Source organism: Acomys minous, assembly GCF_964271855.1.
Source record: "Acomys minous genome assembly, chromosome: 5".
In the NCBI taxonomy this organism is placed as follows: Eukaryota; Metazoa; Chordata; class Mammalia; order Rodentia; family Muridae; genus Acomys; species Acomys minous.
Window position 1 is genome coordinate 19766342 of NC_140494.1, and position 15151 is coordinate 19781492.

Sequence of the window (15151 nt, forward strand, 5' to 3'; positions counted from 1 at the left end):
CCTTCTTCCAGGCAGTTTTCAGTGAAACAACTCTGTTTATTGGGGGTGAATAGGGGCTATATAAACCTTGGGGAGTGGGGAGTGGTTTTCAGGGGTGAGTATACATCATTGGCCGGGGCCAAGGTGCTGGGAAGTCTGCGTTTGCATGAAGAGGAATTCTAGGTGCTATCTGGACATAAGTAGATAGGAAGTTTAACCAGAAACTTGCCCACCAGTGACTGTCTCAAGGGTTTGGGGGGGGGAGGGGAAGGGGATTGTACAGGTTGAGACATGCAGGCTCAGAGCGTGGAGCAAACAGTGCTACTCCTGACTGTCTCAGGAGGAGATTTTCAGGGTGTGGACACTTTGAACTTGACTTTTACTCTGGACTGGCTCCTCTACTCACAAGACTTTCCGGTCCCGCAGACCTCCGCCTACTCTGATCCCAGCTGTCCATTTGGCAGGCTTCAGATAAATGTACTCACACTTCCATTACTTAAGAATGAAGTGTCACTTCAGAATATTTCCTCCTAGTGGGAAATACTGAAAAATACTCATTAATCAAATGTAATGGCTCTCTAATGGAAGGAGTTTAGGTATTGCTGACAAGTATGAAGGAAAACTATTTTGGAGCAAAAGGAAGGTCCATTGAGCCTTTCAAATTATTGATGTTTCTTAATGTTTGATGTTTATTGATGATTTAATGTTTCTTTTATGTATCTATCCTTTCCCCTTTAAAAAATGAATGTGAGGTATATCATAAAATATACCATGTAACAAAAATAGATGATTAAAACCTGAAGGTGAGGCCAGCCTGGTCTACAAAGAGATTCCAGGACAGCCAAGGCTACACAGGGAAACCCTGTCTTGAAAAACAAATTGCACAATTCTTATTATTTAAACCCTCTAAACTGACCACTGAACATCCTAAGACAAAAATCAAAGGGAAAAATATAATTAGCCACAGATTGAATGAGTTTATTAGGCATAAAACACTTGTTCAAAAGGAGCTGCATTCGGAAGTTTCTGGTTTAGCTTCACATGGCATTTATATGCATAAAAGTCATAAGAAATTAAATTCTTAAACCCACACAGATTTAGATCCTCAGCAATTCTCCACAGCTGCTCCAAATGGGAAACAGCTCAAATGTCCATTAAACTGGAAAGCAAACTGTGGCCTATGCGTTCAGTGGATCACTGCCCTGTAGTAAAGTAAAAGGGATGACAGATGAGAGCCCCAAACTGGCAACCTTAAGGTTATTATGATAATAAAAAGACAAATGTGAAAGCAAGCACAAAAAATAGTTCATAGTCACATAGAATTCTAGAAGACTGTAGTGTAGAAGTCTAATCTATAATGACAAAAAGAGATTAACAGATGAGTGTAGACAGGGATGCATGAAGAAGTGGGCCGTGAAGGGTCAGGAGGAAGCCTTGAGAGTGACAGATATGGCCTGTATTTTAATTAAGGCTATGGTTTCCTGGGTATATACATAGCTGTCAAAACTCATTGAATTAGACACATTGAGTATTTTGATTTTTTTTTTAAGAAATTAACTTCCAGGAACATTTTTCTAAGAACCAAAAACTGGAAGCAGTTCAACTGTCCACCATCACATGAATGAATGCACAAGTGGTGATGTACTCACACACAGTAACGCCGCAGCCCTCAGCAGCAAATGGTAACAGAGCAGCTGTCTGTGTGGCACTGGTGACTCTTAAAAGAACTATGCCAAGGAAAGTCCTCCTCATAACACCAGCCACAGTGACAGAATGTCCTGGGGAATAGAGAGCTTCAAAGATCAAGAGCGATAGGTTCATGGGTGTAGACTATGCCCAAATTTATGAAACTGTACACTTACATACTACACCCTCTAGTTAGGGTCACTGTGATAATGGTGCACACTAGTGATTCTGGTTTCAATACAGGTTCTGGAGATCCAAACTATGAGCCTCACAGCACTGTGGCAAGCACTTTTCCAATTGCAAAATCCTATGTGAAAAGTGTGGTGCTATATCACTCTCTACCATTGAGCAGGAAAGGAATTGTGACACTTTATATGTGCACCTGTTGGAGCATGCCCTGGCTTGTGAATAGCACTTGAATATTATTGCAGTCCCTGCTAGTAATAATTGGCATTTCTGGTGTCTACTAACCATTGTATGTTGTTCCCATCTGAGCACTTTGGGGTTGCTATAACAAGTAGTAAATTCTGGGTACCTTATAGACACCAAAATTTATTTCTTACCAGTCCACAGGTCTGAGGGTAGCTTCCCAGCACCCACTTGGCTTGGCACAAGCATCTGCAAAACTGGTCTTAGAGGATATAGCATTCATTGTCTTGTGGCCTCTGCAGTCACTGCACACATCCAGTACACGTGCATACATGCAGGCAAACACTCATATACATAAAGGTAAATAGACACAACAAAAATTTAGATGATGGCTTTATCTGTAAAACAGACAATGGTGTCTTTATTAGGCACAACTATTTCTTCAGGCATTATTTACCAAAAAAAGTTCCAAAAGAAAATAAAAAGGCCATTGCCTGCATGGAAAACACTGGTGAACTAAGAGTTGAGACTTTATCTCAAAATTTTTCCTAACATGCAAATGTTTTCTGGTTTAAAATGTTAGACTCTATTTGGTTGATCCTGAGATACATATAAGGATAAAAGCCGTGCGCGCTAGTGAATTAATGCAGTTTTTCAAGTCACAAGACCTGGGTGAAAATGCTGGCTTGACCATGTATTCATTACATGAACCTTTATTCTGTAGCACCTTTCCCCGTAAAATAAAGCAACAACAGTGAGAATAGCGTATTCCACCACTGTGCATATGGGAAAGAAAACACTGTGCAAATGAGAGTTAATTAGATTATGAAAACATTCACACTGGCCTAGGCCTGTTAATCTTTCACCAAATAATTCAGTGAGGAGTCAGGAAACATTTCACTAATTTTTTTCAGTTTCTAAACCCTTATACTAATTTAAAAGTCATTTTTTTACATTTATTTATTTACTGATTTGTTTTGTATGAGTGTGTATATATACATGTGGAGGTTGGACAATACCCCGGGAGGATTAGTTCTGTCCCTTCCACCATGTAGGTTCTAGGAATTGAACTCAGGCTGTCCAGCCTTCACCTGCTGAGCCATCGGGCTGGTCCCCATTATACTAATTTAAAAGCTATTTACTGTAGCTAAAACAAATAGAAAGAGGGCAAATGTGCTCATTTTGGGTGGCTCAGTCCACAGGCAGCATGAAATCAAGCAAAAGGCCTGGGAACTTAAGTCAGGCTCAGCAACTGGAAAAGTAATGACTTAGAGAATGCTATTTTTTGCTCTCTACCTCCCATCAGACTCCAACCTGTACCTGCTCAAATGCTCCCCTTTCTCACTTGTAATCAGACCCAAACATCAGTGACACATAAAGCAATATTTTATTTTTTAAAAATGTTTTAAGGACAAACGTGTTCAGCAGTGATTTAAATATTATACTTAATGGCGTAAGAACAACTCCAAATATAATGAGTTACTTTTAATATTTAGCCCCACTATATTAAATCAGTACTTCTATCAATATTTCTACACAAACATATTTGCATAGATAAATACATCCTCTCCCAACATTAAAAATATATGAAGAGAAATAGAGAAATCTCATTCACTATTGATGGTTTTGGTTGTCAGAACACACTCGTGATTGCAAGCCCAGAAATCTCCTTTATTCCAAAGCCAAAGAAAAAGCCATCTGGATTTTAACCATACTCAGCTCTCAGCCATGGTGAGAAACAAAAGAAAACCCAATACCTATTATTGGGATCCGAAAAAGATAACAAAGAAGTACTGAGTGCCGGCCTTTTCCTGCCTGCTGTGTTTTATACATGTAGCCTATCCAAGTTTAAACAACTAAATTCAACTCAACAAACCGAGATGCCCCCCACCACCACCCTTACTTTGCTGATTATGACTAAACTGTCCCCAAATGGATGGTAGCTGCCTATGGCAGCAAAGGATGGATTTGTTTTTTAAATACAGAATCATGTGATAAGTAATCAAGAGGTACTTTTCAACTGGCTAATTGATGGTTTGATTTTTGTCCCACGAACAGATGACTGACTTAAACTAGGAAAACATTAATAATAAAATAAACCCAAAAGATAAATGTTATAAAATAATTTTTGGTTGAACATCATCTATGCCAACAGACTTACAAAATAGTTTTATTTTAAAAACTAAAATTACTTCTAAAAACATTATTTTTCCAATTTTAATGGCCCCGTTACTCGGAGGCAAAGGTAGACAAATTTCTGTGAGTTCAAGGCTAGCCTGACCTAAATATAGAGTTCAAGGTCACTCAGGGAATCACAGTGAAACCTGTCTCACAGCAAATAAAACAATAAAAAAATTTGGTGGTTCAGTGAGATGACTCAGTGGGTAAAGGCAGCTGCAGCCAGGCCTAATATCAGTTCAGTTCCCAGGACCCATGTGATAGAAGGAGAAAAACAGCTCCCCAAAGTTTTTCCCTCACCTCCTAACATATACTGGACCACCTGCGTGCACATGCAAACACACACACACACACACACACACACACACACACACACACACACACACACAGAGAGAGAGAGAGAGAGAGAGAGAGAGAGAGAGAGAGAGAGAGGGAGAGGGAGAGGGAGAGAGGAGAGAGAGACAGACAGACAGACAGACAGAGACAGAGAGTCAGAGAAAGAGGCAGAATCAGAGAGAGACAGAGACAGACAAAGAGAGACAAAGAGAGAGAGGCAGAGATAGAGAGCTAGAGAGAGACAAAGAGACCCAGAGACAGAGAGACACAGAGAAAGAGAGACAGAGAGAAAAAGACAAAGAGAGACAGATAGACAGAGAAATGTTATTAATTTTTTAAAGTTAATGCTTCCTATATTATTAGCTGAGTGTTTTAAAACAAGCCGTTCTTTGTATACATTTACCAATTTCATTTTAAGATTGACCTTTTTAAAGAGGTGATGTACATGCAGTATGGTGTGGTGTGGTGTCTGTGTGTGTGTGTGTGTGTGTGTGTGTGTGTGTGTGTGTGTGTGTGTGTGTGTTTATGAATGCCATGTGTTCCCAAGAGGCCAGAAGAGGGTGATCTATCCCCAGGAGCAAGTTATAAAAGGGGTTGAGCTGCTGGTGTGAGTGCTAGGAACCAAACTTGAGTACTCTAGAAGAGGATGTTAAATGCTCTTAACATCTGAGCCATAGCTTCAGGCACAGCAGTTTCATTACCACACTTGCATTAGGTGTTATTTATTGGCAATTTTAATAAATACATTTTATACAGACTCATTATTTACAAGACCCTCTATAAATTGCTCAAAGTTTTATCTTAAGGTTTATAAATTTGAATCCGTTCCTACTTCAACTGACTCTGACGAAATGCCAAAGTACATCATGAGCACAGAGGAAAGTCAGTTAGTAGGGACACAGTCTTGGTATTATTTTCTTATATAAAAACATGTAAATATTTAAACATCCATAATCTCCAAGGTGATGACTTTTATCTCCTTTTAAATTTTGTAAGCTGAAACTTACCTAATAAATTGCCTAGATTTATTGACTCTTTTAAATATTTGCCAAAGTTAGACCTTGTGCAATCCTTCTAAGTTTACTTCATTTTTACAAAGAATGCAAATTTACCCAATTAAAAGCAAAAGCTATTTACAAATTGTCTACCAGACGTCTACAACTTAGACTATTTCAAAAACAGTGATGAAAATTTAAAGCTGGTAACATAAGCTCTTATCTTTTAAGTTATAGCTCTCTTGTTTTCTCAAAGACAGATTTAATGTCTCTTTGCAAACTTTCCTTCAACAGTTAAAATCAACTAAGATATTTGGAACTTGGGTTTCTTAATATCTACTCAAGAACTGCTTTCATTGAGGACTTACAACTATTTTAAATACGTCCACAGTTAAGGACTACAAGCATCTTTCTGAAGAACCAAATTTGTTACCATTATAAAACATCTTCCTGGATCTCCAACAACACACAGTATCTTTGAACCAGCCTGTCTGATATAATTTTTGTCACATCAGTTAATAATCATTATTGTTTGTAAATCTGCATGTTTCCATCATTCTATTTTCACCTGGTATTTATGGTCATATTTAAAATAAACCCTAGGCACTTAGTGTGCATTTAGATTTTGTTTTTTACCTAGTCTAATCACTTCAAGAAATAATTGTAGTTTTAGATTTTTTACATTTAATTTAACTATTGATATGGTTGGGCTTAATTTTGTACTTATCTACTGCCAATATTATATTTTTCTACTATTCTCCTTCACTCTTACTGTCTTGTATTAGATGACTTTCAGTTGAAGCTATCTATCGGGGTTTTTAGCTACATTATTTTCAATTACTGTTAGTATATTCACTTGGTATTATAATATAAATGCTTGGTTTACAACAATCTGGATATACACACACGTGAAGTTTCATATAACTGTGTGTGTAAGTTATATGTAATATATATTTCTATATAATATATAGTTTATATAATATGCATAATTCTCCTTGGTTAGTGGTTCAGTCTCTGTGAGCCCCATGGTCCCAGGTTAATTGACTCTGTAGCTCTTCTTGTGGTGGATTGACCCCTCCAATTCATTGGCCCACCCAATCCTTCCCCTCACTCTTCCACAAGACTCCCTGAGCTCTGCCTGTTGTTTGTCTGTGGGTCTCTGCATCTGTTTCCATCAGATGCTGGATGAAGCTGCTCAGAAAACAGTTATTTTAGGATCCTGTCAGCAAACACAGCAGATTATCATTAATAGTGTCAGGAGCTGGCTCTCTCCCATGGCCTGGGTCTCAAGTTCGGCCTGTCATTGGTTTACTATTCCCTTAATCTCCCTGCATCATTATCCCTGAACATCTTGTAGCATTATTGGAGGAGAGTCTAGTTCACTGTGTTTTCAGATACTGATTTCAGTGCCCTGATATTTGGTTGCAGCTCAGAAGAGCACAGTCTCACATACACCTGTCTTTGTTATGTAATTGTGTGCTGATTGGTTAATAAAAATGCTGCAGATTGTGACTTGGAAAAAGACAAGTAGGAGGAGTTTACATTCCTGGGCTTGAGGCATGAGGCAGGGAGAGGAGGCCAAAGGACCAGAAGATGGAGAAAGAGAACATGGCCTGGTAGAGCAGATCCACCCCAAAAAAGGGACAACTTAATGGTACGTAACATGGCTTGTGTAGCTGAGAGATAGCTAAATTTTGTTTAGAGGGTTGATATCTGCCCAGCTCCAGTGCTTTAAGCTTGTAAAATAAATCATAATCCATCTGTGTCAATTATTTTGGAAGCTAGTGGGGTTAAAGAAAACTTGTTTTATTTATTAAGACATATTCAACAAGGCAGGACAAATTTGGGGTTAGAGGTTTTGTGGGTGGGTTGGCATCTTCCTCCCTCCACTGAAAGTCCATCCTGGCTACAGGAGGTGGCCACTTTGGGCTCCATCTCTCCCCGCTGCTAAGCATCTCAGCAAGGGTCACCCCCCATAGATTCCTGGGAACCTCCTACATTCCAGAGACACCCCTGCCAATTTCTGTTCTTTCTCCCAGCAGCCCCCTGCTCTCCTCACATCTTATTCCCACCCTCATTCCTTTCCCCACCATCCCTCCCTCCAAGTATCCTCCCTCCATCCACCTCCAATGCCTATTTTATTTCCCGTTCTAAGTGAGATTCAAGCATCCTCCCCTGGGCTGTCTTTGATACTTAGCTTCTTTAGGTCTGTGGATTGTAGCATAGTTATCCTGTACTTTATAGCTATCGACTTATAAGTGAGTACATACCATGCATGTCTTGCTGGATCTGGGTTACCTCCCTCAGGATATTTTCTAGTTTCCTCCACTTGCCCGCAAATTTCATGATGTTCTTCTTCTTAATAGTTGAGTAGTATTCCATTGTATAGATGTACCACATTTTCTTTATCCATTCTTCAGTTGAGGGACATCTAGTTTGTTTCCAGTTTGCAGCTTCTGGTCTACACACACACACACACACACACACACACACACACACACACACATGCATGCACAGGAAGTTATGTGTATGTAAGTTATATATAATATTATATATAAAATAATACATATTATATATATAAAGACCAATGAATCTCTCTTCTACAACATATACATATGTGTGGGTACATGTGTGGGTATGTTTGCATGTGGAAGAAGGAGAGATTAAGCCAGGCATGGTGGGACATGCCTTTAATCTCAGAACTCAGGAGGCAGAGGCAGCTGGATCAATGTGAGTTCGAGGCCAACCTGGCCTACAAAGCAAGTCCAGAACAGGCAAGGCTACACAGAGAAACCTTGTCTTGAAAAAAAAAAAGAACATTCTCCACAGTAAAGTGGAGAGTGGGATATTACTTTCTCACATACTCTGGTGCCTCACCTTTGACCATGTCCCCTGGAGGGGGAGACCTGGTGGCACTCAGAAGAAGGACAGCAGGTTACCAAGAAGAGACTTGATACCCTATGAACATATACAGGGGGAGGTAATCCCCCTCAGGAACAGTCATAGGGGAGAGGAGTAAGGGGAAAATGGGAGGGAGGGAAGAATGGGAGGATACAAGGGATGGGATAACCATTGAGATGTAACAAGAATAAATTAATAAAGGGGAAAAAAAGAAAAAAGAAAAAAAGAAGGAAAGAAAGAAAAAGAAAAGAAAAGAAAAAGAAAGAGAAATTCATTTTTCTTTACCCAATACTTGCTATTCTCAAGGGTTGTTCTAATCAGAACACGTTTTCCATTTCTTACAACACCAATGGCCTTCTCTGCTTTGTTTTTGGCTAACTCAGTACTGAAGACTTGGTGAATGAATTGTGTGGGCTTCATTAAATGTGCACTGATTGGAAGCAGCAGTTAAGTTCTGAGTGACTCATCAAGTAATTATATTTACTTTTGGTATAATGAAGCTAGCAGTGGTATTAGCCACTTTCTGAGCTGTAGATGTCTAAGTTGACGATAACCATCCCTTGACTCCTTGCCAGGCCCCACTACTAAACTTGGACCTGGTAGGTAGCTCTGATCACTGGGTTGGATCCTAACAAAGAATAGTGCTCTACCCCCAGGACAGGGATGTGAGGATGATGACTATAAGGAAGTGGGGATGCATCAATTCTTAAGCATTTCCTTCTAATTCTGAAATCACCACCACAAACCACAAAAGCAAGGAGAACTGTCCTTTAGCTCTGCCTCTGGTTCCAGACAGCATTTGCTCAGTCTCACCATGTCCCAACTAGCTAGATCTTCACAATGCCTTCATGATATGACAAAAATGCACAGCCATTTATCTTCCCTCTGCAGCAGCAAATGCATGGTTAAATGAGATTATGGATTTCACCTTCAAGGTCAGAAAACAAATGGCTCCATTTCTAGATTTTAGCCACAGCTGTGTCCCAGTGCTGGTTCTAAAATGAGCATACCGGAGGCAGTGTTGTTCTCACCAAGTTCTGTGAGTATTAACAGGGCATGAGTTAGCCAGTGGATTCTGATAACAATTTTTAAAAATGAAACAGAATTTAAAATATAAGAAAATACACTTGTGTTAAGTATAAGTTTTGGTTCCTGAAACATTTATTTAATCAGTGCGTGTGTGTGTGTGTGTGTGTGTGTGTGTGTGTGTGTGTGTGTGTGTGTGTGTGTAATGTAGACTATAATATAAAGAGTATTTTACATGATTAACAAAAATCGGTAAGCTAATATATGGAATATGAGATATTTATTGGGACAAAGTAAGCCTATTTAATGGTCTGAGTAATAGAATTAAAGCAGAATGCATAAGTTGCAAAGAAGACATGTTGGCCCAATGAAAGAACAAATCTTTTTCAATAACGAAATGAAGAAATGGGTTTTCACAACAGAAGTAGCTAGGCAGGTGAGTCTGTGTGAGCCTGGGGAACAAGCATTCTTCTTCTGGAAGCAGTTGGGGATGACCTTTTTCAGATATCATCTTAGTGATTAGTGTCCTTCAATAACCCTCAAATCCCCAAGCTGCTGATTTCTACTATTGAGCTATCAAATTTTAATCTATTATACATGTGGCTTAAAAGAACAATTTTTATAACAGGGAAATTTTCCTTCACTTTTGTATAATGTCTCTTGTTTTAGAATAGTACTTTGAGGGTTTGAGACTGAGGAATTTTGAAATGGCAAAAAGTAATGGTTTTAAATGAAGCATAGTCCAGTCTATTTTATTTCCCAAAATGAACAAAACTAAATAAAATAATGCCAATCATGGTGAAAAATAGTTATAACAATACCCTCACTTTTCCGTGGATTCTTTTAGCTCAGTATATTTTAAAATAAGAAACATTTCAGATCCAGACCTGGACCTAGTATCTAATTAACAAAATTTGAACAATCAGATATAAACAAACAAACAAACAAACAAACAAAAAGCTTTGAATAGGACAAAATTCCAACCTGGGGCTGGCACGACCATTTTGGTAAAGAGATACAAGCTATAACGCTCAGGGCAGTACAACTTGAACACTACCACTTGCTTCTATGTGAAGGAGACTCCGGAAGAATAGTTGATTGTAAAGCACACAGGGAGGAAACACTGGTCATCTGGTCTACCTCCTTTTTAATTCTCTCTTCATTTCTTTTCTCTTTAAGTGCATGGTCCCTAACTGCCAAGAAAATTCAAATCACTCATCATCTACAGAGAACCATATATGACACTAGCTTATCTGCAAAACAGATAGGAACAAGTTGTAGCATTCCATGAAAAGCCGTGGAAGATGTTCTAATGATCAGGCTTTTAAAGGTCACTATTCCTTTTATATTTTAAAAATGTGTAAGCTAAAGTGCAGAAATAAGCCATGTCATTTAATTCTATAGCCAGACAAAACAGATAGTCTCCTGTATGTTTAGTCCTTGGTGTTAGAAAAAAAAGTACTCACTAATTTATTCCGGCGTGGATGCCTATGTATGTTCCTGGTGGAGAAGCCCAAACAGCTTATTTACTCCAGCTTAACATCTGCAATGAGATTTTCTTTGTATTTTAAAAGGCAATTAAGTGACATAAGGATATATATAATCTAGAATAGTCTCAGTTCTTTTTAACTGGTCAGGGATATAGAGAAGCTTGTGCTCCTGTCACATCAAAAAACAGTATTGGTCTAAAAGCAAAGATTCCATGTAATGGAAGTTTTGGTTTTCTTATGTTTTCATTTTAATCCCAAGTGCAGGATTTTAGTTTGGGCTTTAGTTTGTCCGCAGCTGATAATTTTCTCATGTAGGGCGTGGCCTCTGACAGCTGTTAATGCTCCGCTTCGTGTAGTGTGGGGAGGGGCACGGTCTAGGATGCTGAGGACGATAAATAGGAGGGTGTGGAGAGAGAAAGTGTGCCGTGGGGTGGTGGCGTGAGGTGTGTAGAGGTTTGGAGAGACCAGAGACCAGTGTGGTGGATGGAGAGAAAGATCTCAATGCAGCGGCTCAGAAGAGACTGCTTACTGTGTTTGCTGGTGACAGAGATTGGCATTGTCCCAAAAGAACCCAATTGACTCTAAGCAGCCCATCCGGGAGAAGTAAAGAGGTCTGTGCCCCCTATACCCAGGATTAAGGGGTGGTGGAAGGGAGGTAGAGACTTCAATACCTCAAATAAAATAGAGCTTAGAAACAAGCGTTGACAGTTCCAGATTGCTAGGGTGTAGGAATCCTGTTAACTAACACTAAGCTATTTTCTCCATGGATATATGTCATCAATCACTTGTCTTTGCAAACAGGTACAGGGGCTTTCAAGCCTTGCAGACCATTGTTCCTTGCTGTCACAACATCTCATTATTTTTGTGATTCTATTTTATCTTGACTATTTCATATGTGTGTGTGTATATATATATATATACATATATATAATGTATTTTGATCATATTCACCTCCTAACCCACATTAGCTTCCATGATTCCCCTCCTACTGATCCCTTTCCTCTTCCCAACTAGTCTTCCTACCACTTCTATCTTCCACGTCTTTTTTTTTTTTTTAACGTATTGAGTTTTGTGGGCATGAGGACATGGCCATTGACCTTATGAACTTGGAACATCTGTGTGTTGGCATAGTTTTAAACAACTACTTTTATTTTAGGTTGTTCAAATCTCTTTCTCCCTTCTTCACCCTAATCCCTTCCAACACCCCAACATCAGGTAAGAAAGAAAGAAGGTGAGTGGGGATAGGACATGGTTTTCTTTATCTGCTTCCTGCTGTTCGGGGTTGTTGGGTTCCTTGGGGCAAGTCCAATCCTCATTTTAGCATATCTGCAAGTTCTTTTTGTCCAACTGTATCAACAGCAACCAGGAGCAGCAGGAAGGAAGTGCCAGCAGTCTTATTCTTTCTCAGAGGTTGCCCTCAGTCTCTCTCTGAGTCTGGCTTTTATCCCCACTGACAAACACCACACCCTTGCACAAAGTAGTTTATAGCTGACAAACATCACACGCCCTCTCAGGAGGCAACTATCAGTTGTGGATAAACTGGAAGAGCCCCAATACCCCTGATACCTGGAATTAAAACAAAAACATGTTTATATATAAAACCAAAACTTCCACAACAGCTGTGACTATCTGCACAAGCCTGGGGCCTTCAACTCTCTCTAATGTAAAGGACAGATACCCACTAGGCCCATCCTGCCATGAGAAAGATACGTTTAGAAGTGGAATCTTGCTGTTAAAAACAAGGAAATCTTGAAATTTACAGGCAAATGGATGGAACTAGAAATGATCAATCATCCTGATGGAGTTAACCCAGACCCAGAAAGATACACATGGTGTATACTCACTTGTAATTGGACACTAGCCCAACATGGAGAGTCTTCACTCAGCAGGGGATTGGGACAGATTCTGAGACTTGCTATTAGGACTCCAAGTGAGAGAGGTATAGGACAATGGGGAGACAGAAGGACCCAGAGGGTCCTAGAAACCTATAAGAAGACCATCAAGGCTGATAGATCTGGACCCACGGGGCCCTGCACAAACTACTGTTTCAACCAAGGACAATGCATGCAGACAATGCATGAACAGACTGCTATTCAGATCTAGCCAATGGACAGCGCATTCTCCACAGTTGTGTGGGGAGCAGGGACTGACTCTGACATGAACTCTGGTGCCGTGTATTTGACCGCTTCTCCTTGGTGGAGAGGCCCAGCAGGCACACAGAGGAAGAAGAAGCATCCTATCTGGATGAGACCTGATAGGCTGTGATCATATGGTGGGGAGGAGGTCCTCCTCTGTCACAGGCCTCGGGGAGGGGAATAGGGTGAAAGAGAGAGGAAGGGGGAACAGGAAGATACAAGTCAGGGGATAACAATCAGCATGTAATCTGAATAAATTATTTAAATAAATAAAAAAAGGAATCAGCTTAATGCATTGGCTGTTAAAGTTTACTGGTGTAAGCGATGTCATTTTCTCTTGTGATGCAGCCACTGTTAAATTGTATGTCAGTCATCCAGTGTGTCCATGGTTTTTCTATTTTCTCATCTATGCACTTGGCTCTTTCTCCTAGTAAGAAAAACACTATTAGTTTAGTGGAACTTTATGTCCTTGTGCTCCACATGTCTCCCTGAAACCTCTGCTAATTGAAAGACACCTCTGATGGCTCCCTGCAGTCATGATTTGTTTCATAGCACTTGGCTTTTTTTTTTTTTTTTTTTTTTTTTTTGACAGCTCTTAAACTTTCTGGTATCTTTTCAGCAAAAAAAAAGTCATTTTAATTTCTTTAAATCCCACACTCAGCTCTTTGGGTCATGAGCGCATTTTACTCTGGTTGCTCCCTCACTAATGAATCTTTCCAGGCCCCTGACTCTCTAATCTCTTAGGCCTCTATAGGATTTTCCACGGTTCAGCCTGAAGCGATGCAGGCCTGCCCGCCTGTCTTTTCTTCTTGGTCAGAGGAAGGGAGTGTGCTGCGCTGAGTTTTGCCATCTCTTAGGGTCCTCCCACGTTCCTCCTTCACTCAAGAATTTTAACTCGGTGTCCCAGTGCAACAAGCCCATTCCACTTTCAGAGCTCATTTCCAAGAGAAGGTCTCCTTCCTATAACAGCTTTACACTCCTGCTACCCGCAAAAGCATGTTTATGGAGCTGTTTATGAGCTCTGGGGTTTTGTTTTTTTTCTATTCCTCTTCATTATAATCAGGATTTTTCAAGCCTCTCTCAAATATACCCACTAGTCTTAACCTGACTAACTGCCAGTATTCAGTGGCTGACATCATTAATCCCATGTGCTTACTTCATATATGCCTTGCCAGAAGGCAAGGAGCAGGCATGATGGGATAGGCCCTAGTCCTAGACCTCTGGCCTGCTGCTGGGAAGAACAGACATAAGCAGAGGTCCCTCTCTTAGGCGCTAACTCCGATTCCAGGACCTTAATGATACTGTGTTCTAACAGTGACACAATATTAGAGGGCAGTTTTGAGTCAGAGGTTTGTAGGTTACATCCCAGCTCCACCCAACCTATATGCTTTTCAGGTTCTCACTTCTGTTAGGATGAAAAGATGCTATAGACAAAGATGTCTCTGTCCTGTCCTGCACAATTAGCTGCTATTACTTGCATCATCGGGATATTAGTAACTATTTTATTGCATCTCATGCATTTATGGGAGGATCTTAATGTTTTAGACACATTCTGAGTAAGAGTAACATTCCCGAGTTTTCCAATAGGGAACTTTATATTTCTGATGCTTACTATGAAGTAGGTCACTTGAAAGAGAGTAATATAATTCACGATCACTCAGAGGAGCAAAAGTTTTGGTTTCTGCAAATTCAAAATTCAATAATTATTGTGGTTGGTACAGTGAAAATTCTGAAGAAGGCGTACTAGTCTCTGATTCTGTGAGGCCCATGACAATTCAACACACACCACACACACACACACACACACACACACACACAGGATCAGTTTGTAGGATGGACTATAACTAAGGACCTGCAGAGTGCAGCCTGACAATGAACAGGACTGTAGTTTCAGGCAATGGGCACTGCCTGTGTTCATTAACTCAAATCAATAACAATATCACTAACAACAGTATAAATTGTATGACTGGCACCTAAGACAATAATGCTCAGAAGATAAAAGTGGATCATCCTTTCCACCCAATGAGAAAATTACTTCAGGAAAGAGCTAGAGTGA